Genomic DNA, 18,895 nt, shown 5'->3' on the forward strand with positions numbered 1-18,895 from the left:
AACCACCTCCTCCTGCCTGCCTGGAGGCAGTGGGGAAGGGGCTGCTGCCCAGATCCAGAATCACTGAATAAAGCCAAGGGAGGTCTTCAAATTCACCTGATCCAATGCTGTTATTTCACAACAGAAATGCAGATTCTTGGCTGAAGAATCACCCCCATAGAACCACAACTAAACAAAGTCAGGCATTGTAGGGCGAGAATGTACGTGTCCCCAGGGTGGAACATGAGCCACTGGAGCTTGCTGGAAAGAAAGCCAGCACCCCTTCCCGCCAGACGGACAGTGTTCTCTCTGGGCGCCACACATCCTGCCCTATTCTGCAAGGTCAGTTACTTAATTAAGATGGTTTATGATGTCAATCTTCCTGCATCACCTTTTCCCCTGTTGCAGATCGACAGATAAAAGTTTTCATTGTTTTGAGATAGCTTTCTGCTCTCCCATCTTCCTCTCCCCCCTTTTATTTCTTCTGTCCTCTTCTTTAAGAGCCTCACGGGCCCGCACCCTTTCCCTAGGGTCTCCGTAGCCATCCGTCCTTGCCCCCACGGCCACTCTGCCACTCTGCCGGCGTCCAGGGCAATGCCCCAGGTCTGTCCAGCGTCAAGGACTGCGCTTCCCAGCGTGTTATCCCGGTGCCTCCAGCTTCTCTGGTGGCAGACACGTCGGTGATTCTCCTCCCCTCATGCGTGAGCCAGAGCAGCTGCTTCCTCAGTCCTGTTCTGCAGCCCCCCCAGGCATCTGCTCCCCTGCCCTTGGCATTGTCTGCATCTGATTTTGTTTACTGATCCTCACTCTGATTTTGTTTACTGATGTTGTTCCTTTTAATGATTTATTTCTTTGCCTTTTTTGTAATTTTGAAATGAAAACAATTTTTTTTAGAGATACAGGAAAAGTACAAAGAATCTTTACAAAACACGGTCATATTCTCATAACCCAGATTTACATAAATATCTCGTCAGATGTGTTTCTAGGCTTTTTAAAAGAAAAGGAATAGGGGCCCAAGGCTGGTACAACTGGTGGAGTGTGAGACTCCATCTCAGAGATGTGAGTTTGAGCAATTACGTTGGGGGTAGAGTTTACTTAAAAAATTAAAACAAAAACAAAAACAAAAACAAGCAGCCCCTGGGTGGCTCAGTCAGTTGAGCGCCTGGCTCTTGGTTTCAGCTCAGGTTGTGATCTCCGGGTCGTGGGATTGAGCCTAGAATCAGGCTCTGTGGTCAGTGCAGAATCTGCTTGAGATTCTCTCTCCCTCTGTCCCTCCCCCTACTTGTACATGCGCTCTCTCGCAAATAAATAAAATCTTTTTGGATCCCTGGGTGGCTCAGCGGTTTAGCGCCTGCCTTTGGCCCAGGGCATGATCCTGGAGTCCTGGGATCAAGTCCCACATCAGGGTCCCTCTCTCTCCCCCTGTGTCTCTCATAAATAAATAAATAAATAAATAAAATCTTTAAAATAAATAAATAAATAAAATATTTTAAAAAATAAAGATTTATTTTTATTATTATTTATTATTATTTTTTTATTTATTTATGATAGTCACATAGAGAGAGAGAGAGAGGCAGAGACATAGGCAGAGGGAGAAGCAGGCTCCATGCACCGGGAGCCCGACATGGGATTTGATCCCGGGTCTCCAGGATCGCGCCCTGGGCCAAAGGCAGGCGCCAAACCGCTGTGCCACCCAGGGATCCCTTTTTTTTATTTTTTAAAAGATTTTATTTGTTTATTCATGAGAGACACAGAGAGAGGCAGAGACATAGGCAGAGGGAGAAGCAGGCTCCCTGTGGGGGGACCTGATGTGGGACTCGATCCCAGGACCCTGGGATCACAACCTGAGCCAAAGGCAGACGCCCAACCACTGAGCCACCTGGGCATCCCTAAATAAAATCTTTAAACAACATCAACATAAAGTCTCATCCTTATTCACATGGTGGTAACTGGTTTGGTATGTTTTCTTTCTATATTTTTACTCCTTTTTAAAAAATGTTAGGTACTTCCATGTATCCATTATATAAAATTGCATTTTGAAGGTGTTACTTTCAGGACAGGGCACCATGCTATGTGTATTATTCTGCTTTTCCTCTTTCACACGATGTTAACCATTTAAAAAGTCCTATGTTGCCTATCTTTTGTCCTACCAGTTTTTGGTTGGTCACATTTAGGCTTTTATTCATTTTCTATGTAACCAAGAGTCTTGTTTAATGGGATTTCTGAATATGGAACTCCACTCTCTTACCTTCTATATGGAATGTGCCCAGTTTCCCCACGGACTTGGGACACTACCTCCGTGGAATCACCAAATTCCCAAATACATCACATGCCATATGTGACTCTACCTGTATAATGTGTTTGCTTTCTCTTAAATTAATTTTTTTTTCTTCAGGAAAAGTTTTAGCTATTATTTCTTCATAAACTTTTTAAAACCTTATATTACAGAACTTTTTAAACATACCAGAGTCAGTGACCTCCTGTGTGCTTACTGCCCGGTTTCAAGGATTATAGGTTCATGCCTTCCTCCTGGTTTCCACGCCCCCCCCATTCTTCTGTTGCAAATTCCAGGTATAATATCATTCCAGACATTTCTTAAGCTGCTTTTCCACACATATTCTTCCGTATATGCTGTAGAACCATATATGCTTTGGAACTTAGAACCTAGGTTCCCCATGTATTTCAATGGAATTCGGATTTAATTTTCATTGAATATATATATTTTGGAGAATTCACATAAAATACTGAATCTTCCTTATCCATGCAATTGACATTTCTCACCATTTACTTAATGTTTCTTTTATATCTTTCAATAAGTGACAGTTTTCTATAGGAACTTCATGACCTCCATGAAGTGAGATTTTGCTGTAGTGACAAACGAATGACACATTTCCAATCGCATTTCCCATCTGGTCTTTGCACTTGTAAAGAAAATACTATGGTGCTCGCTTCGGCAGCACATATACTAAAATTGGAATGATACAGAGAGGATTAGCATGGCCCCAGCGCAAGGATGACATGCAAATTCATGAAGCTTTCCATATTTTTGGTTTGAGTGGGAAGAAGGGGCATGGATTCATCCAGATGTCTGTCTCTGACCTGTTCCAAATCCCTGCCCCTCACATTATCACTCTGCATTTTCTTTTCCCTTAAAAAAAATACTATGAACTTTGTGCATTGCTCTTGATCTCTGCAATCTTGCTGAACTTTTACTAATCTCAGTAGTGTATGCATAAATTGTCTTGGATTTTCTATGTGGACAATGACATCGTCTGCAGGAACATGAGAGTCTGCTCTACCTTCTTCCCTACAGTGCTTGCTGTTCTTGCTTTTTGGCTGCGAAGAGTAGTAATAAACGGCAGCCTGGTTTTGTTCCTGTCACGGTTGGTTGTGTAGGCTCTCCCTCTGCCTCGTGTCTTTTTCCTGCCTGATGGTTTGAGGTGTTTCCAGGGCCTTCACTTAGCCCCAGGCTGATTTCTACCTGCTTAGTATTGATCTTTGAAGGAGGCACTACTGAAGCCTTAAGCCTTAAGACCAGTGGGAGGGAGCAGGACAGCAGAATCAGCCGCAGAAAGGCCACCAAGTTCAGGGGGGCTGTGGCAACCTCCCTTCCCCTAGCCACTTGCTGTTGGGCAAACTCTCAGTTGAAATGTTGGATTCACCTTAGTTGTACCTCCCACCGTGGAGATGGTGATGGCCCTGCCTGCTTCCTGTTGGAGGGCCCATCAGCCTGGATACCCACCTGGCCCCACCACTGGGACAGAACTTGTCTCTGGGGCAAAGATGAGCCTTCTCTCAGATTGGGTGGGGTGGCCCGAGCGAACTGATGTTTGGGTTTGCCCTCAAACCTCATCTCTGGTGTGTCACGGGTCCTCAAGTAATCTACGTCTTTCCCTTTCATTCCTGATCTTGCTCCTGGGCCTGCTGTGTCCTGGAAAAGCCAAGGAGGGGAAGGCGGCCCTGGGGTTTGGAAACCTTGGGTACTCTTGCTTCATGAGCACCTTCCCATCCCTAAACCTGTCACCAAGCATTTCTGGGTATGAGAAAGCCTCTGATTCACATGACTGCAAAATTCAACTGAACGTACAATTGTATGAGAAGTCCCCAGGAGTCTGCTTTTTCCCGCTGTCACCTCAGGACATTTAAACAATTAATAGTTCACTGGTAGAGAAATAAGCCACTGTATAAGCAGTAAGTTTCTCAGTTAGAAAACAAGCCATTAGAGGAAAAATATTTTTAAAAGAGAAGAAATAGTGGGTGAGCCAAGTTTTCTTTCTCAGCTGGTCGATGAATGGCTATATGGCAACCCAGCAGTAGGCTACGATTTTCAAATAAGACCTAAGATTCAAGAAAATGCAGTCCTCAATTTAGTACTATTAAGGGTCATCAAAAAAAGTCTTTGAACAATAGAAAAGTTTCATTAACTCCTGTGTGGTTGGAAATCACTGATCAAGAAAGAGAAAGAATAAAAACTCTAATTAAAAACGTCAATTAGGAATTAAGTTACATTAGTCAGGTGAATTTATAGGTACTGTGTATGTGCTAATGGAAACGGGAAGAACCTTTATAAAGCACATTAGGTGGTAAAACTTGAGTAGGGTGGGGTTGGGAAAACATCCCAACAAAATTGTTGTGTCTTCTAGTTGGAACATGGGAGTAATTGATGTGCCCCTTTCAGTACCTTAACTGTCAATAACAGTAGAGGTAACAATAAAAACCAGTGGGCATCAATAGGACTCGGAGACCAAGCTGGCTGATCCTAAAGCTGTAGATGACAGTGCTTGGCTAGAGCCAAGATGGGGAAGGAAGAGGCAATAGCAAAACTCTGGAGGCTGGGCTGTTCCTGTGGTGGATGTGCCCTAATGTGCCTAAAATGTGCCCTAGCTTCATGGATGAGGGAGATGTAGGTTTTAAGATTGGCCTCCCCTTGTTTGGATTTCATAGTTCCAAGTAACTTGATAATAACTTGGTTTTCCATGTAACTGCTTTAGGAAGAACATGCACCATTCATGCTGATATAGGTACATCAGTCTGCATGGTAAAAGTTATCCAACTTACTACAAAATAATAAACTGGCTGGTTTATAATGTGAAAAAAAAAAAAAAAAAAGACCTAGGATTCAGTCTCTGCTCGTGTTATCTACTGGTTGTTCCTATAAGCTCTGGCTTCCAGAGGGCAGCTCTCCAGTAAGAGCTGAGATGGTTATCACCCCAGTAGTCACAGTTGACTTATTCATTAAAGTGCTAATTGCCACACATCCAAGATTCTGGATCCTGCTCGACCTTCAACGTTTTGTTCCCGTGGGAATCTCCTCAGACTGTTCCAAGAAAGTGGAGACAGTGTTGGGAGTTCCTTGCTCCTATCTCAAAGGCCCCGGTGACCTGCTTGGGGTATGGGGAGTGGGCACCATGGCTCCCTGTCTCCTCCCAGAGGTGGGTGATTTAGTGCTTTTATTTCAGGGTCAGCAAACTTAGTAATGTTTCTCTCTCTAGAAACAGATTGTTTGCTCCTGACAACTTGTTATTACTGTTGAAATGGACCTCAACTTAGGGTCGAATATCCCTGTGGTGGTACCTGATGGTCACTGGGTGTGAGGAGTAAGGACCCCATGCCCGGTCCATGTGCACCACATGTGGTATGGACAGACTCAGCACAAGGATTGAGCCCACCCCCTCAGGATAATCCGTTGCTCAGCCTCTACTCACTTTGTGTTTCTATTTTCTTCTTCAAAGGTTTAAATGACATTTATATAAACCACACCGACACATTTTTTCAAAACCAGTTTCCCTCCTTCCCTATCCCAGAAAGTTGTAGTTCCTGGCAGAGATCCTTGGGTGACATTCGTGCTGTGGTATCAGCATGAACATGGCTGACAATGGTGGTGAGAAGAATGAGAAGTGTGAGGTTCAGGGGTTCATGCACCTGCTCACCATGCCCTGCTTTACATCTGAGGACAAGTGACATCAGCACACACAACTGAAGTAGGGAGGTACCACTGTTATCCTTGTTTTACAATGGAGGAAGCCGCGGTCCACCTGGTCACAGAACCGACCTAGGGGTTGTGACTTGAACGCTTGCTCTTGTCACCACCACATCCTGGGTGATGGCTGCTGATGGGAAGTCAGAAGCTGTTGGGTTGATCTTGCCATCCAATGAGGCTCAGTGGTCAGGCATCAGTTTGGTGGCACGCTCACTGTATAGTGCACCTCCTGCTGCCCATCATCTGCTATTAATCTCCAGATGGTCAAGCCTTCGTTCAATGGGTGACCTATTCTTCCAGTCACTTGTTCAACAGATATTTGCAGAGCACCTGCTAAGAGCAGGTTCTAAGACTTTGAAGCTCCAGCGGGAACAGAACAGAAGCATATGCCCTTGGAGAAGGTATAGCCCACCTCGGACACGTGGACTATGGGACAGTGACCTTGTCCCATGTCTAATAACTAAAAGGTTATAAGTAAGATAACCACTAAAAGGGAAGAGTCTGTGGGAAGCCTGCTCCAGGCTGTGACGTTGTATGGCATTCTTGTGTATCTCAACGCCTGTATTTATTTTGGGAGCTGTGTGGCACCAACAGGAAACATACACTTATAGATATTGAGTAAACTGTGCAGGGCGCAGGGTGGGTGCCCCATGGAGCTGGGAGCACGGAATTGGCAGCTGATGTGAGGATCTGGGACAGCCCTGCCTCAATGGAAGGTGTCAGACCCGTCACAGCAATGTTCTCTGCCCTCCTCCCTACTCTGGGTCGTGGGCAGGACCATTGCTGTCATGAAGATCAGTAACCCATCTGTGCTTGGGGGAATAGGGCCCCAGAGATTTCCAATGCCTCATGCCCAGAAACAGTGATATGTTAGGTTATATGGGGGAGGAAAAGCAAGATATTTGGGCTGCCAGTCAGCTGACTGTGAGGTGGGACATTAGCCTGGGTTATCCATGTGGGCCTCACATAATTACAGGGTCCTTTCAAGCCGAAGGTAGGAGAGAGCCAGGACCCCAGGATCATGACCTGAGCCGAAGGCAGACACTCAACCACTGAGCCACACAGGTGTCCCTCCTTATTAAGCTTTCTTTAGAGAGATCAGATGTGTAGCAAAGACTCATTGCCATTCCCTTCGGCAAAATATGCCATGTAATTGCTCAGATGGGCGTGTGGTCTTCTATCTTAACCTGGACGGAGTGAATACGAGAAGTTCCATTCAGCTCTCTCTCTTTCTCATCTTCTTGGGAGAACAGAGCACAGAAGGAATGTCAAAGCCACAAGTTATATTACCTAGGACCCACCTCTGGAAGATGGAAGACCACAGACAACTCTTGTGTGCAACATTCCAGGCATGGCCCGGCCATAGGGTTTTATTTTTTTTTCTTATTTTTGCACATTTCTTAACAAAAATGCTGTCTGAAATACTATCATTTTCCTCCTGGCACAGTGGGAAGTACTCTGGAAGTTGACAATGGGTTGAGCGTACAGGGATAATTTAATAGTTTGCTTCAGAGACTGTGTTCGTGGTGAGCCCGGCAGCATTTGCTGGAGAAGTCCTCTTGTTTGGTGTCAGAAACCAACACGGTTAATAGGTGTCAAGCAAATGTTTCCCATGCACACAGCAGTGTTTACAGAGTAGAGCCAGTAGCGTTTTGAGTTTGTTCCTCCTGTGTACACATTTTGGCGCCCACCCCGGGCCAAGTTCCAGAATGTGGTAACATCTGAGTCAATGAAGCTTTGCTCCACCAACATTCATGGCTTAATCACTCTGTGCCCGATTCTCTTTTATGTCTCCTGCAGAAGGTCAAGTACGGGAGTACTTGTCTGTCTTCATGGAGTCTCCAGTTCAGACCACAGAGGTGGTCCTAGGCCCCGCTGGACCCGGGAACGCTGCCCTGTGTGAAGGCTCCCTCAGAGGTCACCCTGTTGCCCAGCAGCGACATCCCAGCTGCATGCTGTCTGTTGTCCATCTGGATGTGGTCTTTGGGAAAATGTGTTTTCAGGTCCTCTGCCCATATTTTTTTTTCAAGTTTTTTTTTTAATTTTTAAAATTTTTTATTTATTTACGATAGTCACACACACAGAGAGAGAGAGAGAGAGGCAGAGACACGGGCAGAGGGAGAAGCAGGCTCCATGCACCGGGAGCCCGATGTGGGATTCGATCCTGGGTCTCCAGGATCACGCCTTGGGCCAAAGACAGGCGCTAAACCACTGCGCCACCAAGGGATCCCAAGTTTTTTGTTTTAAGATTTTAGTTATTCATGAGAGACATTGAGAGAGGCAGAGACACAGGCAGAAGGAGAAGCAGGGGGAGAAGCAGGCTCCATGTATGGCGCCCGAAGTGGGACTTGATCCTGGGTCTCCAGGATCAGCCCTGGGCTGAAGGCGGCGCTAAACCGCTGAGCCACCCAGGCTGCCCCCTCTGCCCATTTTTTATTCAGACTGACTTCTTTACATTTGAGTTGTGCAAGTTCTTCATATATTTTGGTTCTTTCTTTAAATGATTTTTTTTTTTTGTATTTTGGTTCTTAACATCTTATCAGATAAGTGATTTACAGTTTTTTTCTGTTCAATAAATTGCCTTTATTTTATTGATGTTTCCTTTGCTGAGCAGGAGCTTTGTAGTTTGCTGTAGTCCCACTGGTTGATTTTGGCTTTCTGCCTATGGTTTCCTCTAGGGGGTTTATGGTTTCAGGTCTCATGTTCATATTTTTAATCCATTGAGTTAATTTTTGTGTGTGGTATAAGGTAATGCTCCAGTGCCCCTATTTATTAGAGAGACTGTCCTTTCTCCATTTTATACTCCTGGCTTATCTTAAACTAATCGACCATAGATGTGTGGACTTGTTTCTGGGATATCTACTGTTCTGTTGATCTACATGTCATGATCTAGGTGTCTACATCTACAGACACGTAGATCACAAAACTGTAGTTTTGTGATACAGTTGAAGTCAGGGGGCATGATGCCTCCAGCTGTGTTTCTCTTCCTCAAGATTGCTTTGGCAAACCAATATTTAATGTTCTACAGTTATATAAAAGAAGTAAGGAGAATGTTGTCTCAGTCCATTCGGGCTGCTATAAAATCATGCCACAGACTAAGTGGCTTCTAAACAACAGAAATTTATTTCTTTTAGTTTCAGAAGTTGAGCAGCCCAAGATCAAAATACCAGCATGGGGAGGTGAGGACCCTCTTCCTGGTTCACAGCAGCACCTTCTCACTGTGTTCTCACCTGGTAGAAGGGAACAAGGGAGCTCCCTGCAGCCTATTCTATTAATTTGTTTTTAAAGATTTTATTTAGTTATTAGAGAGAGAGCGAGAGCACAGTAGGCAGAGTGGCAGGTGGAGGGAGAGGGAGAAGCAGATTCCCCACTGAGCAGGGAGCCCGATGTGGGGCTCCATCTCAGGACCCTGGGATCATGACCTGAGTTGAAAGTAGATGCTTCACTGACTGAGCCACCCAGGGGCCCTTGGAGCCTATTTTATAGTGCAGTAATTGCATTCACGAGAGCTCCACCCTCATGCCTTCACACCTTCCAAAGGCCCCACCTACTAGCATCATTATATTGGGCGTTAGGATCTCAACATAGGAATTTGAGGAGACACGGATATTCACATTATATTCATGTCAAACTTAAGTACATAAGCAACAAAGTCTGTAAATCTCTTCATTTATCAACACTCGTGGTATGTTCTTTCAGTTATATTGTGACATCAATAGAATCTTTTGGCCTGGAATGACAACAGGTATATTTAACATTGTTTGCATTGGAAATGTGTTTCATTCATTTGCTTGCTCATTCATTTATTTAACAAGTATCTGTTAGATGTCCACTCCTTATCAGGCACAGCCTAGAAGCTTGGGATACATCTGTGAACAAGAGGCCAACATTTCTCTGGTAAAGCTTACATGTTAGGGGTAATTAATAAGTAGAACATACAGTAAATTAAATGGTACAAAAATAGGGCAGTGTGAGGGGGTTTCTGGGTATTTGGGGGAGGTTGTAATTTTAACTAAAATATTGAGGGTAAGTCTAATGAGGAGGTGATATTTGAGCAAAGATTTGGTAAGGTGAGGAAGCCATTATTTATAAATGTGTGATACTTGGAAGTTAAAGCACCCTCCAGCTGGGAATTACCTGTTCTCCTACCAACTTGTCCACTCAGTTGCAGTTTTTGCAAGACACAACACAGTGTAGACACTGTCTACAGGCCAATTTTCTTTCCAGCCCAGGATAATAAAAGGTAAAGCAAGAGGTGACTTGACTTGTAATAGCATGAATGACAGTAAACCTTTGTCTCTTTCTTTCAGAGTTTGATAGCTCTAGACACGTGGTAGCACAATTGTCCTTCAGGCAGAGAAGAGTCATCTGTGCAAAATGTTTTTTCCTTAAGATTCTTCTTTAAAATACATGCCATTTTCCATGGACCCATGAGGTTGGCTGACTCATAATGCAAGCAGAATATTTTCTGTCAGTGTGATTTTTCTCCTGGTGGGGAAATACAATATCTAGAAATAGTAATCTTCCTGACTTGCACTTATTTACTTCCTTGTATGTGGCTTTGCACTACTTGGATTGAACATCCATATTGCCTTAAAAAGAATGTAGAATTGAAAAGCAGAACAAAGCATAAATGTCTGACTTCTGCTGTAGCCAGTCTACATGAGTCAGTGTAATCAACACACAGAAATGAAGCTAATGTCTTTATACTGTGATGCATCATTTGCACCACTTGACTGAGTCACTCAAGCAGAGTGGCCATACTGACCCTTTGGGACTTCCATGAGTATCTGTCTACATGGTACCCATGGGTCCTAGAGCAGAAAGACCTCACCTATGCCTAAATCTCATCAAGGTCAACGAATGACTCACCTGTGACCTTCCAATTACCATGCCCTGGACATGTGGAAGTACCTCCTCCAATAAGAGAGGCCAAAGCATTTTACAACCTCGTGGGTAATAGTAATTTAGAAGAAAAATACCCCCCCATCCCCAGGCTTGAGTGGGATAGATAATACCCATCTGGAGTTTAGTTGAAGACATTTGATTTTGGTTCTGAAATTTCTCTGCCTTCTAGTTCTCACAGGAAAGTTGATAGTTAATTCTATTAGATTCATGCAGAAACATTCACATTTTAATTGTCTTTTATTTTCTTAAAAGGAGGACTTTAGAAGGCTTTAATCTGTTCTAAGTGCTCTACACAGTTCCCTCCTAGAAGTTTAAACTTTTGTAGGTTTTTTTTTTTTATAGATTTTATTTATTTACTCATGAGAGACAGAGAGAGAGAGGCAGAGACATAGGCAGAGGGAGAAGCAGGCTCCCTGAGGGAAGCTTAATGTGGGATTCGATCCCAGGACCCCAGGATCATGACCTGAGCCAAAGGCAAATGCTCAACCGTTGAGCCACGCAGGTGCCCCACCTCTACCTCTGCATGCATGGATTACAACATTGCTGCCAGCTTTCTGTGCCTTCTTTTCTCAAATTTCCTAAACATGAATTAATAGGATTTAATTTGCCAGAATGCTGAAAGTGTCTCATAGCTGAACTTCTAATAGCTAAGTAGATTAACTCATTTCCATATGGCCAGAGGGAATCCTTCACCCATTAACTGATAAAGGAACACCCCAAAACAGTAACTATCATCATTAGTATTCTCCTTATCCCAGAGGAATGCACTTAATCACATATTAGGACAAGGGTCTCCTGGTTATTTGACAACTGGACAAACAGGTTATAACCAATGCACATGTGTGTATTGTTGCTTGTATTTAGCTCTGTAGCTGCATTTACTACATTCTCTTTACTTCTTCATGTGGATCTGAGATCCTGCCCTTTTACCACAGCCTTCAAGACCCCCATGAGTGTTTCTCATAGGGCAGCTTTTCTATTTATATATATTTTTCAGTTTTTGTTTATTTGGAAATATCTCAGCCTCTCCATCTTTGAAGAGTAATCTGGTTGGGAATAGATTTCTTGGTTAACAATCTTACTTTCAGCACTTTGAATATGTGCTCTCACTGCTTCCTGGCCTCTATGGTTTCTGATGAGAAATCAGCTGTTAGTCTCCTATCTTTTTTTTTTTTTTTTTAATTTTTATTTATTTATGATAGTCACAGAGAGAGAGAGAGAGAGAGGCAGAGACACAGGCAGAGGAAGAAGCAGGCTCCATGCACCAGGAGCCCGATGTGGGACTCGATCCCGGGTCTCCAGGATCGCGCCCTGGGCCAAAGGCAGGCGCCAAACCGCTGCGCCACCCAGGGATCCCCAGTCTCCTATCTTTTGTACGGCTTTTCTCTTGCTGCTTTTAAGAGTCTCTGGTTTTGGCTTTTGACAGTTTAATCATTATGTGTGTCTAAGGATGACTATCTTTTGAATTTATCCCACTTGGGGATAAAACTTGCATATTGAGATTCTTGGATATGTAGATTAATGTTTTCCATCAAATTTGGGAAATTTAGGGGATGCCTAAATTTGGGTGGTTTAGTCGGGTAAGCATCTGCCTTTGGCTTAGATCATGATCCCATGGTCCTGGGATTGAGCCCCGCATCAGACTCCTTGCTCAGTGGGGAATCTGCTTCCCCCTCTCATTCCCCCTGCTTTCTCTTTCTCTCTCTCTTATTGTCTCTCTCAAATAAACAAATAAAATCTTTGAAAAAAAAACTGGGAAATTTAGACTTCTCAAATATTATTATTTTTTCAAATATTCTCTCTTTTTTTTTCTTCCTTCTTCTTTCCTACTATGCATATATTGGTACACTTCATGATGTCTCACAGGTCCCTGAGACTTTGTTCACTGTTCTTCTCTCTCTCACTCTTTTTTGCAGCCAGGAGTAGGCACATGATTGAGATACAAGTAGAAATGTTGTGTGGGACTTTCAGAAAATTGTTTTAGGAGTATCCATATATGCCTTTCTTCTTTCCTTCTTTCTTCCTCTTACCTAGAATGTAGATATAATGGCTGGAGCTCCAGTAACTACCTTGGACATGAGTTAACCTTAAGGACGGAGACCATCTAAGGACATTCGGGTGGCTCAGTGGTTGAGTGTCTGCCTTTGGTTAAGGGCATGATCCCAAGGTCCTTGGATTGAGGCCGGCATTGGGTTCCCCACAGGGAGCCTGCTTCTCCCTATACCTGTCTCTGCCTCTCTCTCTGTGTCTCTCATGAATAAATAAATAAAATCTTAAGAAAAAAAAAAAAAAAGGATGGAGACCATCCTCGTCAGGAGTGCTCAGCTCCTCTGCTGACAGATGACCTCCCATCCCTCATAGCTTCTTGCTGGGCCACCAGTGCCCTTGCTGTTCTGCTTGTGTAATTCCCCTTAATAGACTTTGCTCATCCATTAGGGCTGCACCTTTCTGCTCCTCCTGGGAGGATATAGTCAGTCAACCCCCATAAAGCAGAAGGACAGAGTGATGATGGCAAGAGACCAGGGTGACCTAAAGTGACTGGAAGTCTGGAGCTGTTGGGGATCCAGCCCAGTGAGTGCCCAGACATGCTGTTGTTAAAGGCTGCAGGCACCTTAGCCATTATACTGAATACATGTTGGTCTAGCATTTGGACATAGGGAGAAACACCTAGAGATTTCAGGTTCGGATGACAGCAGACACAGAAACCCATCTCTTGTGTTGGGGAAAGAAAGCCGTGTTTGTGGTAGGAGGCTTGATTTCAGTGTGGGTTCTGTTCCCCCCACACCCGCATGGGAGTCATGGAGACGTGGGCCTTATCTACAAGGACGGGTTAGGTTCCCTAGTCAAGATGTCTCTCCATTCTAAGGATCTATTTATTGTCAGTTTATTTCATTATTCAGATCTGATGTAATGCAACACAGAAACACCAGCACATGCGGCCTTGGAGATCATCTCAGGTGACATGCTAACATCAGCACCATATTTGAAGGGATTCTAAAGACTGGACCCATTGCAGTGTTTCAGCAATGGTTGCATTGTGTAGATCAAGTAGTTCCAGCTATAATTGGTGCCAGTTTGTTACATTTCTCTCTCCCCTCTCCACAGTTAGATTTGCAGGGCTCTAGCAATGTAGAGTCCTTGCCTTCAGAGAGCTTGCAGTCTTGATGAAAAACTGAGATTTTTTTTTTTTTTTTAGGTCAGAGGTAGGGCTGCCTTGGGATTTAAATAACTGAGGAGTTACAAGATATTCTGGTTGTCTAGTGAATGGAAAGGAGCACAAATATGCAGAGGCCTGGGGAAGGTGCTTCTAATCTAGCAGTTACTAGATTAGAAGAGCCAGAAGTCAATTCTGGATCCACTTCCACCTACTGTAGGGTCCTGGCAATATGCTTAGCTTCCTGGAATCCTCGGGGATCTCATCTTCAAGACATAATAGGGCTGACCTTCCAGGTTATTTTGAGCGTAAGTCAAGCAGAGCATTTGGCGCAGAGCCTGGTGTGTGGTGAGTGCTAAGTGAATGTTACTCACTAATATTGTCATTATCAGTGTTGTTGCTACATAAAGACACGGGAGTTGACCTACGTCTTAAAAAACAGGGTCATGTGGACAGGCCAAGTACAACGTGGGACCCCATGCACATGCTCCCTTCAAGTTGTGGATAAAGTTTCAAGTTACTGGAGCTGGGAGATACTTAGAAATCTATCATCCCTATTTCTAGGTTGGAGTATCTGCTCTCCAGGATTTACCATTAGAGGGAAGTGAGTATGTCTCTAAGAGATGTTACAAAAATGTCACCCTGTGGGATTCTATACTCAGTTATGAAACAATGCTTCTTATCTCTCACTTGCCAAAGTGAATTTTAGTATCTTCTTTGGACTCTGCTGGGTTACAAAGATTTCTTTGTACCTATGACTCCCTATAAACATTACTACCCATTTATGCAACTGCTTTGCCCCTTTCTTGTGTTTTTTTTTTAAAGATTTTATTTATTTATTTATGAGAGACACAGAGAGAAAGGCAGAGACATAGGCAGAGGGAGAAGTAGGCTCCATGCAGGGAGCCCGATGTGGGTCTCAATCCCCGGACAGCCAAAAGTAGACGCTCAACCACTGAGCCATCCAGCCGTCCCTCTTGTGTTCTTTTGAATTGTGATTTAAATCTTGGATTGTCCTTTAACAGTTCTGAAGTATACTTCCTTATTCACAGAGCACACGCTTCTAGATGTCAACGAAGGTTTCTACATTTTCTGCATTTCTCACAACTCTTAATATGATTCTGGGTATGGGTAAGCACTGAACACAGTTGTTGGTTTGACTTTTTTTTTTTTTGAATTCAATACGTTGCATACAATTTGACTAGGAATATGTCAGAGAAAAAATATGTTCCCAAAGTAAAAAGTACATACTGGCCTATTGAGGTGTAACACAGAGTGAAATGGGAAATCAGATTTAACACGTTCAGATTCTTGCCCCAAACAACAGTTAACATTTCCATAGTCCCAGAAATTTGCCTCTGTCCCTTCCCTTTGCCCCAGAAGCCACTACTGACAGGATTTCTATCACCACATGTTAGTTTTGTCTATTCTAGAATTTCACATGAACAAATCCTATGAATCCTACAGTACATACTTTTTGGTGTCTGCATTCTTTTCACTAAGACAATATTCATGATTATCATCTGTGTTGTTACATGCAACAGTATTTAAAAAAATTTTTTTTAAATTTATTTACCCATGAGAGACACAGAGAAAGAGAGGCAGAGACACAGGCAGAGGGAGAAGCAGGCTCCATGCAGGGAGCCCAACGTGGGACTCGATCATGCTCTGGGCTGCCCCCATGTAGCAGTATTATATGTATTTTAATACAAGGGAGTAGTACTCCATTACTCAAATGTGCCACAGTTTGTTAATTTTGTTAATATACTTTTTTGGGGATAGATCTCTATGTTGTTCCCCTAACGACTGCTATGAGTGCAGTGCTACTACTCTGTGTGCTTTTTGTGAACATGTTTGAATTAGCTTTGATAAATACCTAGGGGTGGAATATGTGGGGCCATATGTATTAATGTAAATATGTCTATAAGCAGGATTCTAGGTAGCCTGGCATTTTACATGTAGATTGGCTCACTGTCTAAAACATGCAGGAAAAATAGAAGGAAATAAAGTTCACTGGATGCATGGATACAAAACTTAATATATTTAATATTCCTGATAGCCTGAGAGGTAGATTGTGGTAACTGCACTTCCAGGCGAGAAACCAAGCCCAAAGGTTGTAATTGCCCAAGGTTGCCTGTCTAGGCATCTAGATGATGGTCCCAAGTCTGTTGAACTCCCACGTTTGTGTTCTAGCTCCAGGATCGTGCCCACTTGGGCAGTGGGGTCAGCCTGGCTGTGGCATCATACTAGGCTGAACATACAGGTTTTTGAAGCTGAATGAGAGGTTGTGGGGTTGCAAAGAGGTTACTACCAGGATCAAACCTGTTTGAAGGTACGTTTTGTTTGTCAAGTACAGAGCTTCAGAAGCTGGTGGATGAGACACCTCTGGGTGGCTCTGTTGTCTTCATGTTGTCTTCATGTCTTCATCCATTCTGATGTCTCACACTTACCATGTGCTCCTGCCTCCAGCTTAGTTTACAATCCCAAAATTTCATTCTAATCCCTACTTGAAATATAAAGAGACTTGGCACTAAGACAAAACAAATAAGCAAACAAAAAGATGGGCTGAGCCTGAGTCTTGCCTCAGCCCATGTGACTTTCCAGTGCCTTCCTGGAGGCCTCTCTGTCAGAGGGGCTTGTTTCTGCCCCTGAATTCCCTTCTCATTTTGTACCTCCTTGTACTCCTCATCACACTGTTTTCTCACTGCGTATTTGCCGTCCTCTATCTGCATTAACTTGTGAGCTCCTGACAACTGGAGATTTCAAGTGTGTATTCAGAGCATCTCCTGGTGCTTAGCATGTAGCCTGCATGACACAGACTCTGGGGACACTGTACATTATGCTGCCAGCTCTTTATCAAGTCAATTGGGCTTTCTTTTGGTGATGCAGCTTGGTTTTTGTTACTTTGGCCTTATTGCTGTGTGGAAAGCTGAATTAGTCTTCACATGTTGCATAGAAATTCCACTACATAGAAGTGTTGCAGAGAGGGTGTGATGAAGAAAGACCATTCCCTGAGCTCTGAGGGGTTACATCACGCTCGTGCCAAGAGGCTCAGGGATGTTTACCCTGTTCTGTGCAGCGGCTGGGGAGGTCAGGGAGATGGCTGTGTACTGCACTTCAGGAAGCAAAGGGTGCGGCCTGTGCTGGCCATCACCCCGGGCCCCCAGGGAGGCATGGAGGCACCCACACTACCTGTGACCAGTGACTGCCTGGCTTCCTGCTAGGAGAGACACTATCCTAGGGGAGGGACTGCAATCAACTTCAGTGTTCCCACAGCCTGGGATATTATCAGAATTGGGTTATTTTAAAGCAAACAAAGAAATGTGAGGTTTCCCTTCATCTTGAATGGATTCGTTAGATGGACTGAGTGCCTGTCCAATTTTGGATAAGTAGGCACCTTCTCCCAGGTCACTTTCCCCACACTGAGCACCCTCCTGCATATGCTCCTCCACAAACCCCAGGCATACCTGAACTTCATAGGAGCAATCCTCCTTGACAGCTTTTACTAGGTGGACTACGGTTACTTTGTCTCCTCTCAATCCACCAGTGGAATTCCTTCAGGAGTTAAGTGGATGTTGGCAAATTAGGCTAAATTTAATACTCTTCTTATGGCCCCCATAATGGTGCAGTGGGTGGCAATATCTACCAAAATTTCATATGCAGTTATTCCTACACAGCAATTCCAATTATAGTAATTTACTAGCAAATACACCACTACAATTTTTAAAATAAACAGAAAAACCATACATAGTTATTCATTGGGCATTATTTCTTTTGGCAAAATATTGTAAAGAACTTAAATGCCCATCCATGGAGAGTATTTTTAAAAGCTATGATATAGCCACCTAATGGAATCATCTGCAGCTGTGAAAGGGAGTGGGGGAAGGAGGATGGCAGTTCTTAAATTGGGGATGTAAGCAATATTGCTGTCTTGCATCCATAATCACACATACATTATTTTAAAAGTATGTGGTCAAAGAATGCTATTATAACAAGCACATTAGAAATAATTTAATTTTTTTAAAACTTATTTTGGCTTTTTTGGCATTTTTTATTGGAGTTCGATTTGCCAATATATAACACGTAGTGCTCATCCTATCAAGTGCTCCCCTCAGTGCCCATCACCCAGTCACCCCATCCCCCTGCCCACCTCCCCTTCCACTACCCCTTGTTCGTTTCCCAGAGTTAGGAGTCTCTCATGTCCTGTCACCCTCACTGATATTTCCCACTCATTTAGAAATAATTTTAATAATATTTTTCCAAATGCAAATACCTACTATATGCTCCCTGCAATGTGTTCCAAATATACTTCATAAAGAAAAATACTAAGATCAAATACTTATACATTGCTCACTAGGCACTAGGCATGGTTTCATTTATTTATTTTTTATCTATTTTTAAAAGATTTTTATTTATTCATGAGAGACACAGAAATGCAGAGAGGCAGGCTGAAGGAGAAGCAGGTCTCTGTGGGGAGCCTGATCTGGGACTTGATCAGGGACTGGGACAGGATCCGAGAATCCCAGCCTGAGCTGAAGGCAGACACTCAACCACTGAGCCACCCAAGGGCCCTCAGGTATGGTTTTAGATATTTTTGCATCTGCCCGCATTGGATTCTTAAAAACCCCCGTTTCACTTATGGGGAAGAGGAGGCGGAGGCTGCGTCAGGCCTCCCTTCCTTCCCGCAGCATCTCAGCATCCCCGCCGCAAGCTGGCCTGCAGCCCCGAGCTCGGCCACCTGACCCGCTGATCCCCCTCTCCCCTTCCCGACCGCTGACACCCTCCTTCTCAGTCCCTGATGGAAGAAGCGCGCACGTGCGAGCTGATCCGCAGGTGTTTCCCGGCTTCTGGGACTGAACGATCGGATCCTCTAA

The 18,895-nt window shown here is 43.8% G+C and overlaps 1 protein-coding gene and 1 non-coding gene across 6 annotated transcripts in view; both read left to right on the forward strand.

Annotated features, from left to right (window-relative positions):
* Window positions 1–2,920: 2,920 nt before the first annotated feature.
* On the forward strand, window positions 2,921–3,027 carry LOC140616669 (U6 spliceosomal RNA). Its single transcript, XR_012017075.1, has one exon. It is a non-coding gene; the product is annotated as a U6 spliceosomal RNA (small nuclear RNA).
* A 6,681-nt stretch (window positions 3,028–9,708) lies between these two features.
* FBXO25 (F-box protein 25) overlaps window positions 9,709–18,895 on the forward strand; it is a 63,311-nt gene continuing 54,124 nt past the window's right edge. The window contains exon 1 of one of the 5 annotated variants that reach the window (XM_072796420.1): window positions 9,709–9,856. The gene's annotated coding sequence lies outside the window, so the exon portion shown is untranslated. Of the gene's footprint in view, window positions 9,857–18,484; window positions 18,598–18,895 lie in introns of those variants that run through there. The other 4 variants (XM_072796415.1, XM_072796417.1, XM_072796414.1 and 1 more) reach the window with 4 other exon arrangements.

The sequence above is a fragment of the Canis lupus genome, chromosome 24 (genome assembly GCF_048164855.1).
Source record: "Canis lupus baileyi chromosome 24, mCanLup2.hap1, whole genome shotgun sequence".
In the NCBI taxonomy this organism is placed as follows: domain Eukaryota; kingdom Metazoa; phylum Chordata; class Mammalia; order Carnivora; family Canidae; genus Canis; species Canis lupus.